The 16,612-nt window shown below is 46.0% G+C and overlaps 1 protein-coding gene across 2 annotated transcripts in view; it reads right to left on the bottom strand.

Moving 5' to 3' along the window:
* LOC134948526 (semaphorin-3F-like) overlaps positions 1 to 16,612 on the bottom strand; it is a 96,582-nt gene that overhangs the window by 61,616 nt on the left and 18,354 nt on the right. The window lies entirely within an intron of this gene.

Genomic DNA, 16,612 nt, shown 5'->3' with positions numbered 1-16,612 from the left:
CCTCTTTCATATGAAGCCACGCCCCCCATTTTTATGCACCTTTGTCGCACACTAACCCTATTTTGCCGTGGGGGGGGGGGGGGGGGCAAAGGAAACTTTCGCCCTGGGCGCCACATGGTCTAGAACCGGCCATGGATAGCGCCAGACTTAATCTTTGGCTGCATTTGACTACGCATGGGGAATCACCTTACTCGCCAGTATTCCGGAGGCGGTATAGTACCCCCATCGGGATCCTGGCGTCAGTATTGAGATAGCTGGGATCCCGACGGGCAGTATATTAACTGCATACCGTTCTTGTATGATCAAGCCAGAGGTGTTCTGTAGGTTCCAGCTAATCCATACACACCCACTACCACCAAATTAAAAAGTCTACTTGCCTTAAAGTTAGTGACTAAGAATGTAGAACGGACATTCCAAGGAACATGCCAGCACTCAACAGCATGCATTGAGCAACTTGAGATTTTTAATATAAACACAGCTATTCTAACATCATTTAGACAAAAGCAAGTCAATTTGATTTAGCCTTCTACACAACATAGCAAAATATTACATTTATATTTTGCTCTGTTTTCTTAACCAGCAAACGCTTCAGTAAGTTTGCAGATCTGGCAGATATACTCCAGTTATTAGCGTAGCGTGGACAAAGTTCACTTTTACTTTCTCTTTGACGGGCTGCCCTTTGCGTACTCCTGCAATTGTTACTTGGAGATGTACTACAGTATATCGCATGACAGAAGTTGTCAATGTTTTAAAGACAGCGTGTCGCCTAAGCAACAAATATGTTTCTTGTAAGACAATCCATGAGCTTTGTTTCTTGGTGGAACTTGCATTGAGCTTTGCCAGTATCTTGTAATTGTGTATATGATAAGCACAAAGGTTTGATGCCAAGAATCAGCCTATGTTTACAGACATCGTGGCTGTATAATCCAGCTGTTCTGAGCGTGTCCATTAACCATCAGAATTGGCATGGCTCATGAATTGTCACAAGAAGCCCACAGAGGGGCTCTAATCCCCAGTATCTAATGAGTGGGGGGGGGATTAAAAAAAAAAAAAAAAAAAAAGAGGGGGGTTGCTCATTTTTTTATTTTTTTTTGGGAGGGGGGGGGGGGGTTGCCAACTTGTAGCAGAGCGTTGCCGCAAGGTAGTGTGCAGATAGCACAGCCCCCAACGGAACAGGCCACAGATTCTGTTTAACAAAATGGCAAAATTTCTAGATATTTACTAAACGGAAGGTAACTTTTACATCCAGCATTCACTCCCTTACTTGCTGTCCAGTAACCACTTTGGTCTGGGAGTGGAGATGCACACAAAAGGGTTACATAGGGGCTGTTCCAAGATAAAACTATTTTAAAGGCATAAGAGAACTATATTAACGGAATAAAGTACACAATGGGGCTGATGTATTAAGCCTTGAGAAGTGATAAAGTTGAAGGTGATAACCAGTGGCAAATGGGACGTGATACACATATGCCCCCTATAGTGTAGTGCCAGATCCACCATTGCCCCCACAGTGCCAGACCCACAATTGCCCCCACAGTGCCAGGTATACAAATGCCCCCACAGTGCCAGGTATACAAATGCCACCACAGTGCCAGGTATACAAATGTCCCCATAGTGCCAGATCCACAAATGCCCCCACAGTCCCCCCCACCCCACTGTGCTGCTTACCACTGCTGCTGCTCCACCCGGCGGCATGTCAGGGGGTCAGGACAGGGAGGAGAGCGCAGCTATGTCGAGCTGCGGCAGCATGTAGGACTTCAAACCAGCCGCCGGTTCGTGAGCCAATCAGAGCTCACAGACCGGCAGCTGGTTTGAAGTCCTACACGCCGCTGCCCGACATAGCCGCGCTCTCCTCCCTGTCCTGACAGCTGAGACACGCTGCCGCCAGACTGAGCGACGGCGTGTTTCACTGACACAAACGGGTGGGCCGGAGCAAACAGCTTTGCGGGCCTTATACGGCCCGCAGGTTCCCCACCCCTGGTCTAAATGCACCCTCTAGCATAACCTGTAAAATGATGCCCATGCCACACAAAAAAAAATCCAAGTATCTATATATTCATATGTTATTTTGGGGCAGATGTATTAAGCCTGGAGAAGAGATAAAGAAGTGATAAGTGCAAGGTGATAACACACCAGCCAATCAGCTCCTAACTGTAATTTTTCAAATTCGTAATGATTGGCTGGTGCGTTATCACCCTGCGCTTATCACTGCTTTATCACTTCTCCAGGGTCATACATCTGCCCCATATAGCTCTGAATCAAGACTCAGCCCTTGAGCTGGATTTCATACAAGGCCCCTCAGTCCCACACGGATAACTAGAGAGGTTCAGCTACAGTCAGGAGTGTGAATGTTGAACATTGTCTCGAATTAGCCTAAGGAATTTTTTTGTAAAAAAACACATGCATTTATAAAAAAGGGCCTCTAGAACCATATGTCAATTTCTAGTCCAAAGAATGGCAAAATTAATACGTACTGTAGTTACTGTGTATTAAATTATACTAATTAGATAGTCAATGAATATACAACATAAAAAACACATACCTACTGTATATGTAGAAATTTGTCTACACATGTATGCACTAATAATGTGTACTGACTACAATTTTAACTTTTATACTCGTCATTGTCAGCTATGCGTTCTAAGATAATGTTGAATAAAATGGAATACTGAAAGTAGAAATCCCATGTAGAATATTTATTCTTGATCCTTTATATAAGTCAAGCAACTGTGCATCTCATTTTTCACTGTACTACAAAACACTATTTCCTTATCACATAGAGACAGGCAAATAACTCTCATGTCATGTGATGGCAGTGTGAGTAAAAAGGTATGTTTGTTTTCCAGTTCCCAGATCAGCCAGAGCTCAGAGTGGTGTTCCAAAGCAGCTTTGCTCACGACATCATAGCAGTAGTTGCCATGGGATGTTTATAATATGGCACAGAGTTATAAATCATTACTATCAGTCTGAAGAAACAAAACTAAAGACACATTTTAAATATAAGGATTTTTTTTTCTAATAGTCTGCCACAGTGATTTATGCTAAAGTAAATGATTGCCGATTTAAAAATATGGCCAACTCGCAGAAATTCCTGAATGCAGGCTATTACATATAGCCTGCATCTTTTCATGTAATAGTGGCTTTAAAATACAAAAAGAGACATTTAAAATCATGTTCAGTGAATAAGTATGGATGTGATTTCAATGCACCAACACTCTCCTCATCCACTTAACTGCCAATTTTTCCCTCCAAAACCGTTCATACGTTTTTATGTACATTTTTTATTTAATATAGTTTAAAAAGTATTTTTAAATATATTTAAATATTATATTATCCACATCTGTAGAACGGATCTCCTCATCAAACATTGGGGCACACAGTGGAGTAGTGCGGTCACATGTGACCTGACCATGCCTGTTAAGTGGTTACGCACATGATATAACCATCAGCAATGTCATCCTGAGAACATTATTAAAATGTTATTGTACAGTATCATATTAACGTAGTAGGGTTAATTATTAAAGTTTTCCACATGAACAAATTGGACACTTGAAAACACAGATCGTGCAACAGAATAAAATGTAGAAGACAAGAAAACAAACCAAAACCTATTATAACAAACAAAATCTATTATAAAACAAAACGGCCATGGATTTTGACCTCTCTTTTATGTCTACTATATACTTTTATGGCTTTGATGCAAGCAATGACCACACGGAGAGGGCCTTTGGGCCTAATTCAGACCCTATCGCAGCAGCCAAATTGTTCTCTATGGGCAAAACCATGTGCACTGCAGGGCGGGGGGGGGGGGGGGGGTCAGATATGAAATGTGCAAAATCTAACTCTCTCTGCACATGTTATATCTGCCCCTCCTGCAGTGCACATGGTTTTGCCCATTAGAGAACAATTTTGCTGCTATGATCAGGTCTGAATTAGGGCCTTTGTCAATAACCAAGGTCTCACGATTTCTGGTAAACTCTGTAACGGTTTGATATACTTGAGTGCCTGAGGTTATAAAAGATAGATCTGTATATATATAAAAATAAAAAAAGCAGTTCTGCCAAAGCCTTGCAGTCTTAGAGAGGGAGTCCACCACTCAGGAGAAGCGGCAGACTGGAATGAGGATGCTTTAGACCTTTGTACCGCAGAGCTGTCAGACTCTGAGGACACTCAGCATTAAAGTGTATGGATCACGTTTCGAAACAAAAAAATTACATTTTAATGGAAAAGTACTGATTTCCATCAGCAAGCCTCTGCTGATGTGTGCAAGACAGTTTGCCTTGCAGTAAAGTGAAATCAATGGGGACATCTACAAATGTATGTCTGTGTACCGGCCCTGTGCGGTCAGCTGTCAGATTTTAACCTCTCCTCTACAGGGCACATACTGCTGTCGGCACTAGAAGTAAAAGCGATTTAGCAGATAATTATCGCTGAGGCAAAGACTAAACTTGCTGCACTGAGTCAGTCAGAGGTGGAAATGGATGAAGAAAGGAATCTATCTGGGTGTACAGTATATGTTGCTCTCATAGGTGAACTTGTCATTTACACACAGGAGGCAGCCATTTTGTTGGGGCTGAACCAACTTTGCTAAAAATTACAATCTTAACAAATCGCAAAGAGCAAACATCAAGCTTGGCATTGACAATTTACTACTGTTACACTGACGGACAGTGCCTTAAATATAAAAGCATAAACATGTTTTGATGTTTGTTAGTTGGCTTTTACATGCTACTGTGTTGTAATAGGGTGTGGCTTATTTATTGGGTATGGCCCTGTTTTTGGGTGCACATCTTGCATCCGCACACCCTAGGAAGACTAGTACACAAATTAAATACACCACAGCATTATAGTACACAAACCAGTATATCTGGTTTTTCCACCCAGCCTAATGTAAAGTCATAGATCAGCAGTTATCCATGTTAGTCTGAACTTCCTTTCACTTATTTTTGTGTGAAAATAAAATATACTAATACAAATATAATTAGTAATAAGTGAATGGCCGATGGGGCGAAGAATACTAATAACATATTAAATTATCCATAGGTCTGATCCATAGGGTAAGAACGCCTGAGGTATATAGTACAGCAGATTTCAATATATATATATATATATATATATACACAAATTCTGATTCTTCTGCATGTCTGGGTGATACAAAATACTCTCAGATCTGATTGTGATTCATACTGGGGAAGCTTCAGTGTCTATATCCTTATATTTGTATGACCAGCTGTATCATGGTGGTGGTTCAGTGAATACCGGCACATGGAAGTCTCCATTAGGAGCCTGATAGGAGATTATTTTTCTTTTCTTTAAGGTAGTTCAGTGATTTTGCTCCATAAAGTTCTTTTTAACACTGATTCGGTCCTACTTTTCATATAGTTACTCCTGATGAAGTCGTATAGATGAAACGCGTTGGATCTGTCAGCCAAGAGCCAATAACCAAGTTATGTGAAAACACTCCCTTTCGAGCTCACACCTTGAAAGGTGAGGGGTTGTCTACTTTCAGGTCCCCAGGAAGCAATACTCTCCAATATATAGGGGATATCCACTTGGGTCTCCTTGGAAGATTTCTCGTAATTACGTCTAAACATAGCGCACTTTGGAATTGTGTTCTAATACATTATATATATATATATATATCTATATATATATATATATATACACACACACACATATAGATACATACATATACAGACATGGGCATCACTGGAGTCAGTGACCCCAGTGCACTGAAAAGCCCCCTTGTATCTGAAAAGGGGTGTCGCCTCATGGGTAGGGGTGCGGCATCATGATATAACCACATTTTCATCACCCAGGGGGTATGCCCAGCCTTCCTGGAGATGCTGGGCTGCCCCCAGAGACTCGCCTGGCTGCACTGCCGTCTTCTACACTGTAACAGGAGCGGAGCACATAATGCCACACTGCAGGAGGAGCTGGAATTTTGGTGTCACCCCTTGGAAAGTGACCCCCCCACCTTCCCCCCCAGTGATGCCACTGCACACACATATGTATACACAACTGAAACACTTCTGTTGTGTCCAATATGACTCTCCTGAAAATCAACCAAGAACACATCACCCACAAATGAACATGTGTGACAGTATAGAAGAAAGGAAAAGACCTGTACAGGCCACATACAGGAAAAAAAAACCACTCAGTAGAGGAGTAAAGGCTGATAAGAGAAGTAGGGACATATTTACCACAATCTGCATTTAAAATAAAGTTGTGACAAGATATTTTTCATTGGTCATCGCAAAGTGGTAATTAAAATTGCTGTTTCTATTTACCATTCATCAAAGAAAGCCCTGTCCCAGTGATGTGTTGGGTGCAATCACTTTGTTTCTGGGTATGGACCGGATGAGCATGCCGGCAATACATTGATAAGGGCCAATTGAGACGGATCTGGAAGATCCCTCTCCGGGAAAAATAAAACAACGGAAGACTCTCTCATAGGTACTGGAGCTGAGCAAATGTAAAATTCAGCAGCCCTCATAGAAATCTATAGGGGATGCTACTGTGGTCAGAAATGGAGGGACCTCCTTCTTAAATCCTGGCAATATTGGGAGGATACCTTAAAAAAACACCTGACCTGACTTTGGAAAATATGCTCCATAGACAGATAAGGGGGGAATAGTGAGATGGAGTAACAGTGGGAGAAAAAATAAGATTTTACTTACCGGTAAATCTATTTCTCGTAGTCCGTAGAGGATGCTGGGACTCCGTAAGGACCATGGGGAATAGACGGGCTCCGCATGAGATAGGGCACTTTAAGAAAGCTTTGGATTCTGGGTGTGCACTGGCTCCTCCCTCTATGCCCCTCCTCCAGACCTCAGTTAGGGAAACTGTGCCCAGAGAAGATGGACAGTACGAGGAAGGATTTTTGTAAATCTAAGGGATTCATACCAGCCACACCAATCACACCGTATAACTTGTGATAAACTACCCAGTTAACAGTATGAACAACAACATAGCCTCGGTTCAACCGATAAACTATAACATAACCCTTATGTAAGCAATAACTATATACAAGCCTTGCAGAAGAAGTCCGCACTTGGGACGGGCGCCCAGCATCCTCTACGGACTACGAGAAAAAGATTTACCGGTAAGTAAAATCTTATTTTCTCTAACGTCCTTGAGGATGCTGGGACTCCGTAAGGACCATGGGGATTATACCAAAGCTCCCAAATGGGCGGGAGAGTGCGGATGACTCTGCAGCACTGAATTGAGCAAACAGGAGGTCCTCCTCAGTCAGGGTATCAAACTTACAGAACTTTGCAAAGGTATTTGACCCCGACCAAGTAGCAGCTCGGCACCGCTGTAGTGCCGAGACCCCTTGGGCAGCCGCCCAAGAAGAGCCCACCTTCCTAGTGGAATGGGCCTAAACCGATTTAGGTAACGGCAATCCTGCCGTAGAATGCGCCAGCTGAATCGTGTTACAGATCCAGCGAGCAATAGTCTGCTTTGAAGCAGGGCCGCCAACCTTGTTGGCTGTATACAGGACAAACAGTGCTTCTGTTTTGCAGATCCTAGCCGTTCTGGCCACGTAAATTTTCAAAGCCCTGACCACGTCAAGGGACTCGGAATCCTCCAAATCACGCGTAGCCACAGGCACGACAATAGGTTGGTTCATATGAAAGGATGAGACCACCTTTGGCAGGAATTGAGGACGGGTCCGCAATTTCGCTCTATCCATATGGACAATCAGATAGGGCTTTTAGTGATAAAAGCCTCCAATTCCGAAACTCGCCTAGCCGAAGCGAAGGCTAACAACATGACCACCTTCCAGGTGAAATATTTCAACACCACTGACTTAAGTGGTTCAAACCAATGAGACTTAAGGAACCGTAACACCACGTTAAGGTCCCAAGGCACCACCGGCGGTACAAAAGGAGGCTAAAAATGCAGTACTCCCTACACAAACGTTTGTACTTCAGGAAGAGAAGCCAAATCTTTTTGGAAGAAAATGGATAAGGCCGAAATTTGAACCTTTATCGATCCTAATTTTAGGCCCAAGTTCACTCCAGTTTGAAAGAAGTGAAGCAGACGGCCCAAAAGGAATTCCTCCGTAGGAGCATTCCTGGCCTCACATCAGGAAACATATTTTCGCCATATTCGGTGATAATGTTTCAATGTCACTTCCTTCCTAGCCTTAATTAGGGTAGGAATGACCTCCTCCGGAATACCCATTACCGCTAGGATCCTGCGTTGAACCGCCATGCAGTCAAACGCAGCCGTGGTAAGTCTGGGAACAGACAGGGCCCCTGCTGCAGCAGGTCCTGTCTTAGACGAAGAGGCCACGGATTCTCTGTGAGCATTTCCTGCAGATCTGGATACCAGGTCCTCCGTGTCCAATCTGGAACAATGAGAATTGGTCTCACTCCTCTTTTTCTTATTATCCTCAACACCATGGGTATGAGAGGAAGAGGAGTAAACACAGAAACTGACCGGAACACCCACGGTGTCACTAGGGCGTCCACAGCTTACTACCTGAGGGTCTCCTGACCTGGCGCAATAATTCTGCGGCTTTGTGTTGAGGCGGGACACCATCATGTCTTATCACTGGCAGTCTCCACCGAATTGCAATCTGTGCTAAGACTTCCTGATGAAGTCCCCACTCTCCAGGACGTAGGTCGTGTCCGCTGAGGAAGTCTGCTTCCCAGTCGTCCACTCCCGGGATGAACACTGCTGACAGTGCGCATACATGATTCTCCGCCCAGCAAAGAATTCTGGTGGCTTCCGCCATCGCCACTCTGCTCCTTGTGCCGCCTTGGCGGTTTACATGAGCCACTGCGGTGACGTTGTCCGACTGGATCAGAACCGGTTGGTCGCGAAGTAAGGTCTCCGCCTGACGTAGGGCGTTGTATATGGACCTTAGTTCCAAGAAGTGAAGACAAGTTTCTTGACTTGACCAAAGGCCTTGGACATTTTATTTTTCCCTGTGTGACTGCTCCCCAACCTCGGAGGCTCGCGTCCGTGGTCACCAGGATCCAGTCCTGAATGCCGAACCTGCGGCCCTATAGAAGGTGAGCATCTTGCAGCCACCACAGGAGAGGTACCATGGCCCTGGGGGAGAGGGTGATCAACTGATGAATCTGTAGATGTGGCCCGGACCACTTGTCCAGTAGGTCCCATTTGAAAGACCTCGCATGAAACCTGCCGAAGGGAATGATTTTCCCCGGACTCGGGTGCAGCGATGCCGACACCTGTCTTGGTTTCAAAAAGTTTCTGACCAGAGTCATGAGTTCCTGGGCCTTCTCTATCTGAAGGTAAACCCCTTTCTGGTCCGTATCCAAAATCATACCCAAGAAGGGCAGACTAGTCATAGGAACCAACTGTGACTTCCGGATATTGAGAAACTAGCAGTGTTGCTGTGACACCTTCAGCGAAAGTGACACGCTGTTCAACAACTGCTCTTTCTCTATCGTCCTAGTGGATGCTGGGGTTCCTGAAAGGACCATGGGGAATAGCGGCTCCGCAGGAGACAGGGCACAAAAAGTAAAGCTTTCCGATCAGGTGGTGTGCACTGGCTCCTCCCCCTATGACCCTCCTCCAAGCCTCAGTTAGATTTTTGTGCCCGGCCGAGAAGGGTGCAATCTAGGTGGCTCTCCTAAAGAGCTGCTTAGAGAAAGTTTAGCTTAGGTTTTTTATTTTACAGTGAGTCCTGCTGGCAACAGGATCACTGCAACGAGGGACTTAGGGGAGAAGAAGTGAACTCACCTGCGTGCAGGATGGATTGGCTTCTTGGCTACTGGACATCAGCTCCAGAGGGACGATCACAGGTACAGCCTGGATGGTCACCGGAGCCTCGCCGCCGGCCCCCTTGCAGATGCTGAAACATGAAGAGGTCCAGAATCGGCGGCAGAAGACTCCTCAGTCTTCTAAAGGTAGCGCACAGCACTGCAGCTGTGCGCCATTTTCCTCTCAGCACACTTCACACGGCAGTCACTGAGGGTGCAGGGCGCTGGGAGGGGAGCGCCCTGGGAGGCAAATGAAAACCTATTTGGCTAAAAAATACCTCACATATAGCCTCCGGGGGCTATATGGAGATATTTAACCCCTGCCAGAATACACTAAAGAGCGGGAGACGAGCCCGCCGGAAAAGGGGCGGGGCCTATCTCCTCAGCACACAGCGCCATTTTCCTTACACAGCTCCGCTGGTCAGGACGGCTCCCAGGTCTCTCCCCTGCACTGCACTACAGAAACAGGGTAAAACAAGAGAGGGGGGGCAAAATAGTGGCAAAAATTATATTATAAAAGCAGCTATACAGGGAGCACTTATTATAAGGCTATCCCTGTCATATATAGCGCTTTTGGTGTGTGCTGGCAAACTCTCCCTCTGTCTCCCCAAAGGGCTAGTGGGGTCCTGTCTTCGTTAAGAGCATTCCCTGTGTGTCTGCTGTGTGTCGGTACGTGTGTGTCGACATGTATGAGGACGATATTGGTGTGGAGGCGGAGCAATTGCCAAATATGGGGATGTCACCTCCTAGGGGGTCGACACCAGAATGGATGCCTTTATTTATGGAATTACGGGATAGTGTCAACACGCTAAAGCAGTCGTTTGACGACATGAGACGGCCGGACAATCAGTTAGTGCCTGTCCAGGCGCCTCAAACACCGTCAGGGGCTGTAAAACGCCCTTTGCCTCAGTCGGTCGACACAGACCCAGACACAGGCACTGATTCCAGTGGCGACGGTGACGAATCAACCGTATTTTCCAGTAGGGCCACACGTTATATGATTTTGGCAATGAAGGAGGCGTTACATTTAGCTGATACTACAGGTACCACTAAACAGGGTATTATGTGGGGTGTGAAAAAACTACCTATAGTTTTTCCTGAATCAGAAGAACTAAATGATGTATGTGATGAAGCGTGGGTTGCCCCCGATAAAAAGATGCTAATTTCAAAGAAGTTATTGGCTTTATACCCTTTCCCGCCAGAGGTTAGGGCGCGCTGGGAAACACCTCCTAGGGTGGACAAGGCGCTCACACGCTTATCTAAACAAGTGGCGTTACCCTCTCCTGAGACGGCCGCACTTAAAGATCCAGCAGATAGGAGGATGGAAAATATCCAAAAAAGTATATACACACATACAGGTGTTATACTACGACCAGCTATAGCGACAGCCTGGATGTGCAGTGCTGGAGTAGCTTGGTCAGAGTCCCTGATTGAAAATATTGATACCCTGGATAGGGACAATGTTTTACTGTCTTTAGAGCAAATAAAGGATGCATTTCTTTATATGCGTGATGCACAGAGGGATATCTGCACACTGGCATCACGGGTAAGTGCTATGTCCATTTCGGCCAGAAGAAGTTTATGGACGCGACAGTGGTCAGGCGATGCGGACTCAAAACGGCATATGGAAGTTTTGCCGTATAAAGGGGAGGAGTTATTTGGAGTCGGTCTATCAGATTTGGTGGCCACGGCTACAGCCGGGAAATCCACCTTTTTACCTCAAGCTACTCCCCAACAGAAAAAGACACCGACTTTTCAACCGCAGCCCTTTCGTTCCTTTAAAAACAAGAGAGCAAAGGGATATTCATATCTGCCACGAGGCAGAGGAAGGGGGAAGAGACACCAACAGGCAGCTCCTTCCCAGGAACAGAAGCCCTCCCCCGCTTCTACAAAAGCCTCAGCATGACGCTGGGGCTTCTCAAGCGGACTCGGGGGCGGTGGGCGGTCGTCTCAAGAATTTCAGCGCGCAGTGGGCTCACTCGCAGGTAGATCCCTGGATCCTGCAGATAATATCTCAGGGGTACAGGTTGGAACTAGAGACAGATCCGCCTCGCCGTTTCCTGAAGTCTGCTTTACCAACGTCCCCCTCCGAAAGGGAGACGGTTTTGGAAGCCATTCACAAGCTGTACTCTCAGCAGGTGATAGTCAAGGTACCTCTTCTACAACAGGGAAAGGGGTATTATTCCACTCTATTTGTGGTACCGAAGCCGGACGGCTCGGTAAGACCTATTCTAAATCTGAAGTCCTTGAACCTGTACATAAAGAAGTTCAAGTTCAAAATGGAGTCACTCAGAGCAGTGATAGCGAACCTGGAAGAAGGGGACTTTATGGTGTCCTTGGACATCAAGGATGCGTACCTCCACGTTCCAATTTACCCCTCACACCAGGGGTACCACAGGTTCGTTGTACAAAACTGTCACTATCAGTTTCAGACGCTGCCGTTCGGATTGTCCACGGCACCTCGGGTCTTTACAAAGGTAATGGCCGAGATGATGATTCTTCTTCGAAGAAAAGGCGTATTAATTATCCCATACTTGGACGATCTCCTAATAAGGGCAAGATCCAGAGAACAGCTAGAGATGGGATTAGCACTGTCTCAAGAAGTGCTAAAACAGCACGGCTGGATTCTGAATATTCCAAAATCCCAGTTAATGCCGACAACTCGTCTGCTGTTTCTAGGGATGATTCTGGACACGGTTCAGAAAAAGGTTTTTCTCCCGGAGGAAAAAGCCAAGGAGTTATCCGAGCTTGTCAGGAACCTCCTAAAACCAGGAAAGGTGTCTGTACATCAATGCACAAGAGTCCTGGGAAAAATGGTGGCTTCTTACGAAGCAATTCCATTCGGCAGATTCCATGCACGAATTTTTCAGAGGGATCTGTTGGACAAATGGTCAGGGTCGCATCTTCAGATGCACCAGCGGATAACCCTGTCTCCAAGGACAAGGGTATCTCTTCTGTGGTGGTTGCAGAGTGCTCATCTATTGGAGGGCCGCAGATTCGGCATACAGGATTGGATCCTGGTGACCACGGACGCCAGCCTGAGAGGCTGGGGAGCAGTCACACAAGGAAGAAACTTCCAGGGAGTGTGGACGAGCCTGGAAACGTCTCTTCACATAAACATTCTGGAACTAAGAGCAATCTACAATGCTCTAAGCCAGGCAGAACCTCTGCTTCAAGGAAAACCGGTGTTGATCCAGTCGGACAACATCACGGCAGTCGCCCATGTAAACAGACAGGGCGGCACAAGAAGCAGGAGTGCAATGGCAGAAGCTGCACGGATTCTTCGCTGGGCAGAGAATCATGTGATAGCACTGTCAGCAGTGTTCATCCCGGGAGTGGACAACTGGGAAGCAGACTTCCTCAGCAGACACGACCTTCACCCGGGAGAGTGGGGACTTCATCCAGAAGTCTTCCACATGCTGGTAACCCGTTGGGAAAGACCAATGGTGGACATGATGGCGTCTCGCCTCAACAAAAAACTGGACAGGTATTGCGCCAGGTCAAGAGATCCGCAGGCAATAGCTGTGGACGCGCTGGTAACGCCTTGGGTGTACCAGTCGGTGTATGTGTTTCCTCCTCTGCCTCTCATACCAAAAGTATTGAGAATTATACGGCAAAGAGGCGTAAGAACGATACTAGTGGTTCCGGATTGGCCAAGAAGGACTTGGTACCCGGAACTTCAAGAGATGATCACGGAAGATCCGTGGCCTCTACCTCTAAGGAGGGACTTGCTTCAGCAGGGTCCCTGTCTGTTTCAAGACTTACCGCGGCTGCGTTTGACGGCATGGCGGTTGAACGCCGGATCCTAAAGGAAAAAGGCATGCCGGAAGAAGTCATTCCTACTTTGATTAAAGCAAGGAAGGAAGTAACCGTGCAACACTATCACCGCATTTGGCGAAGATATGTTGCGTGGTGCGAGGATCGGAGTGCTCCGACGGAGGAATTTCAACTGGGTCGATTCCTACATTTCCTGCAATCAGGATTGTCTATGGGTCTCAAATTGGGATCTATTAAGGTTCAAATTTCGGCCCTGTCGATTTTCTTTCAAAAAGAATTGGCTTCAGTTCCTGAAGTCCAGACTTTTGTTAAGGGAGTGCTGCATATACAGCCTCCTGTGGTGCCTCCAGTGGCACCGTGGGATCTCAATGTGGTTTTGGAATTTCTAAAATCTCATTGGTTTGAACCACTAAAAAAAGGTGGATTTAAAATATCTCACATGGAAAGTGACCATGTTACTAGCCCTGGCTTCGGCCAGGAGAGTGTCAGAACTGGCAGCTTTATCTTACAAAAGCCCATATCTGATTTTCCATTCGGACAGGGCAGAACTGCGGACTCGTCCGCATTTTCTCCCTAAGGTGGTGTCAGCATTTCATCTGAACCAGCCTATTGTAGTGCCTGCGGCTACAAGTGACTTGGAGGACTCCAAGTTACTGGACGTTGTCAGAGCATTAAAAATATATATTGCAAGGACAGCTGGAGTCAGAAAATCTGACTCGTTGTTTATATTGTATGCACCCAACAAGATGGGTGCTCCTGCGTCTAAGCAGACGATTGCTCGTTGGATCTGTAGCACAATCCAACTTGCACATTCTGTGGCAGGCCTGCCACAGCCTAAATCTGTTAAGGCCCACTCCACAAGGAAGGTGGGCTCATCTTGGGCGGCTGCCCGAGGGGTCTCGGCATTACAACTTTGCCGAGCAGCTACGTGGTCAGGGGAGAACACGTTTGTAAAATTTTACAAATTTGATACTCTGGCTAAGGAGGACCTGGAGTTCTCTCATTCGGTGCTGCAGAGTCATCCGCACTCTCCCGCCCGTTTGGGAGCTTTGGTATAATCCCCATGGTCCTTTCAGGAACCCCAGCATCCACTAGGACGATAGAGAAAATAAGAATTTACTTACCGATAATTCTATTTCTCGGAGTCCGTAGTGGATGCTGGGCGCCCATCCCAAGTGCGGATTATCTGCAATAATTGTACATAGCTATTGTTAACTAATTCGGGTTATTGTTTAGGAAGCCATCTTTCAGAGGCTCCTCTGTTATCATACTGTTAACTGGGTTTTGATCACAAGTTGTACGGTGTGATTGGTGTGGCTGGTATGAGTCTTACCCGGGATTCAAAATTCCTCCCTTATTGTGTACGCTCGTCCGGGCACAGTACCTAACTGAGGCTTGGAGGAGGGTCATAGGGGGAGGAGCCAGTGCACACCACCTGATCGGAAAGCTTTACTTTTTGTGCCCTGTCTCCTGCGGAGCCGCTATTCCCCATGGTCCTTTCAGGAACCCCAGCATCCACTACGGACTCCGAGAAATAGAATTATCGGTAAGTAAATTCTTATTTTTGATCTCGCCTCATAGGAGATCGTCCAAGTATGGGATAACTGTGACTCCTTGCTTGCGTAGGAGCACCATCATTTCTGCCAATTTTACCCTGAACTTGGTAATGACAATACTGTACCGCAATTGTCAGGTACGCCTGATGGGGTGGATAAATGGGAACATGAAGGTATGCAGCCTTTATGTCTTGATACACCATCAAATCCCCCCTTTCCAGGCTGGCCATGATCGCTCTGAGCGATTCCACTTTAATTTTGAACCTTTTCTAGTATAGGTTCAGAGGTTTTAATTTTAAATAGGTCTGACCGAACCGTACGTATTCGGAACTACAGCCAAGGTTGAGTAATAGACCCTTCCTTGTTGCAGGAGGAGAACCTTGAGCACCACCTGTTGGAGATACAATGTGTGAATTGTATTTAATATAACTCCCCTTCTGGGGGAGAAGCCGGTAGGTCCGATAAGGAAAAACAGGAGAGGAGGCACCTTTCCAATTCCTTTGTAACCCTGAGAACAATTTTTATTGCCCCGGGATCCACCTGTGAGTGAACTCAGATGTGGCTGAAGAGTCGAAGACGTGCTCCCCCTGGGACGGACTCCCTTAGCGGAGCTCCCGCATCCTGCGGTGGATGTAGTAGAGGCCGGGGAGGACTTCTGTTCCTGGGAACTAGCTGTGCCCCACCTCTGGTAAGAAAGGACGCTCCTCATACTTTTTTGTTATTCTGCGACCGAAAGGACTGCATTTGATAATCTCGTGCTTTCTTAGTCTGTGAGGGAATATAAAGCAAAAGATCAGAATTACCAGCTATAGCTGTGGAGACCAGGTCCGAGAGCCCTTCTCCACACCATTCCTCAGCCTTGTGAGGTAAACCCTCCATATGCCTCTTTTAGTCGGCATCACCTGTCCATTGCATGTTCCACAGGACAAGTCTAGCAGAAATCGACATAGCGTTGACTCTAGAACCCAGTAGACTAATGTCTCTTTGGGCATGTCTTATATATATATATATATATATATATATATATATATATATGCCAACATCTTTTACATATAAATATAAATATATATATATATATACTATTATCTAGGGTTTCAACCTCCGCTGATAAGGTATCTGACTACGCTGCTACAGCGCTATAAACCCATGCCGACACAATCGCCGGGTCTGAGCAGTGTACCAGAATGTGTGTAAGTGGACTTCAAAGTACTTTTACTGCATGCTATCTGCAGGATCCCTGAGGATAGCTGTTAAGTCAGCGCTAACTTTTTGGGTAAACGTGTCAATGTCTTGTACACCCTAGGGGAAGATTCCCATCGTATCCTGGCCCCATTAGGGAAAAGATACTCCCTGAGAATTCTTTTTGGGAAGCTGCAGCTTCTTGTCTGGAGATCCCGCTCTTTTTCTTCATGAGAGGAGGGACATTTACCTCAGCTTTCTTCCCCTTAAACATGTGTACCCTCGTGTCAGGGACAGATGAGTCATCAGTGATATGCAAAACATCTTTTATTACAATAATCATATATTGAATACTTTTCT

The sequence above is a fragment of the Pseudophryne corroboree genome, chromosome 8, assembly GCF_028390025.1.
Source record: "Pseudophryne corroboree isolate aPseCor3 chromosome 8, aPseCor3.hap2, whole genome shotgun sequence".
Classification (NCBI taxonomy): Eukaryota; Metazoa; Chordata; class Amphibia; order Anura; family Myobatrachidae; genus Pseudophryne; species Pseudophryne corroboree.
This window is presented reverse-complemented; position numbering and strand designations above follow the sequence as displayed.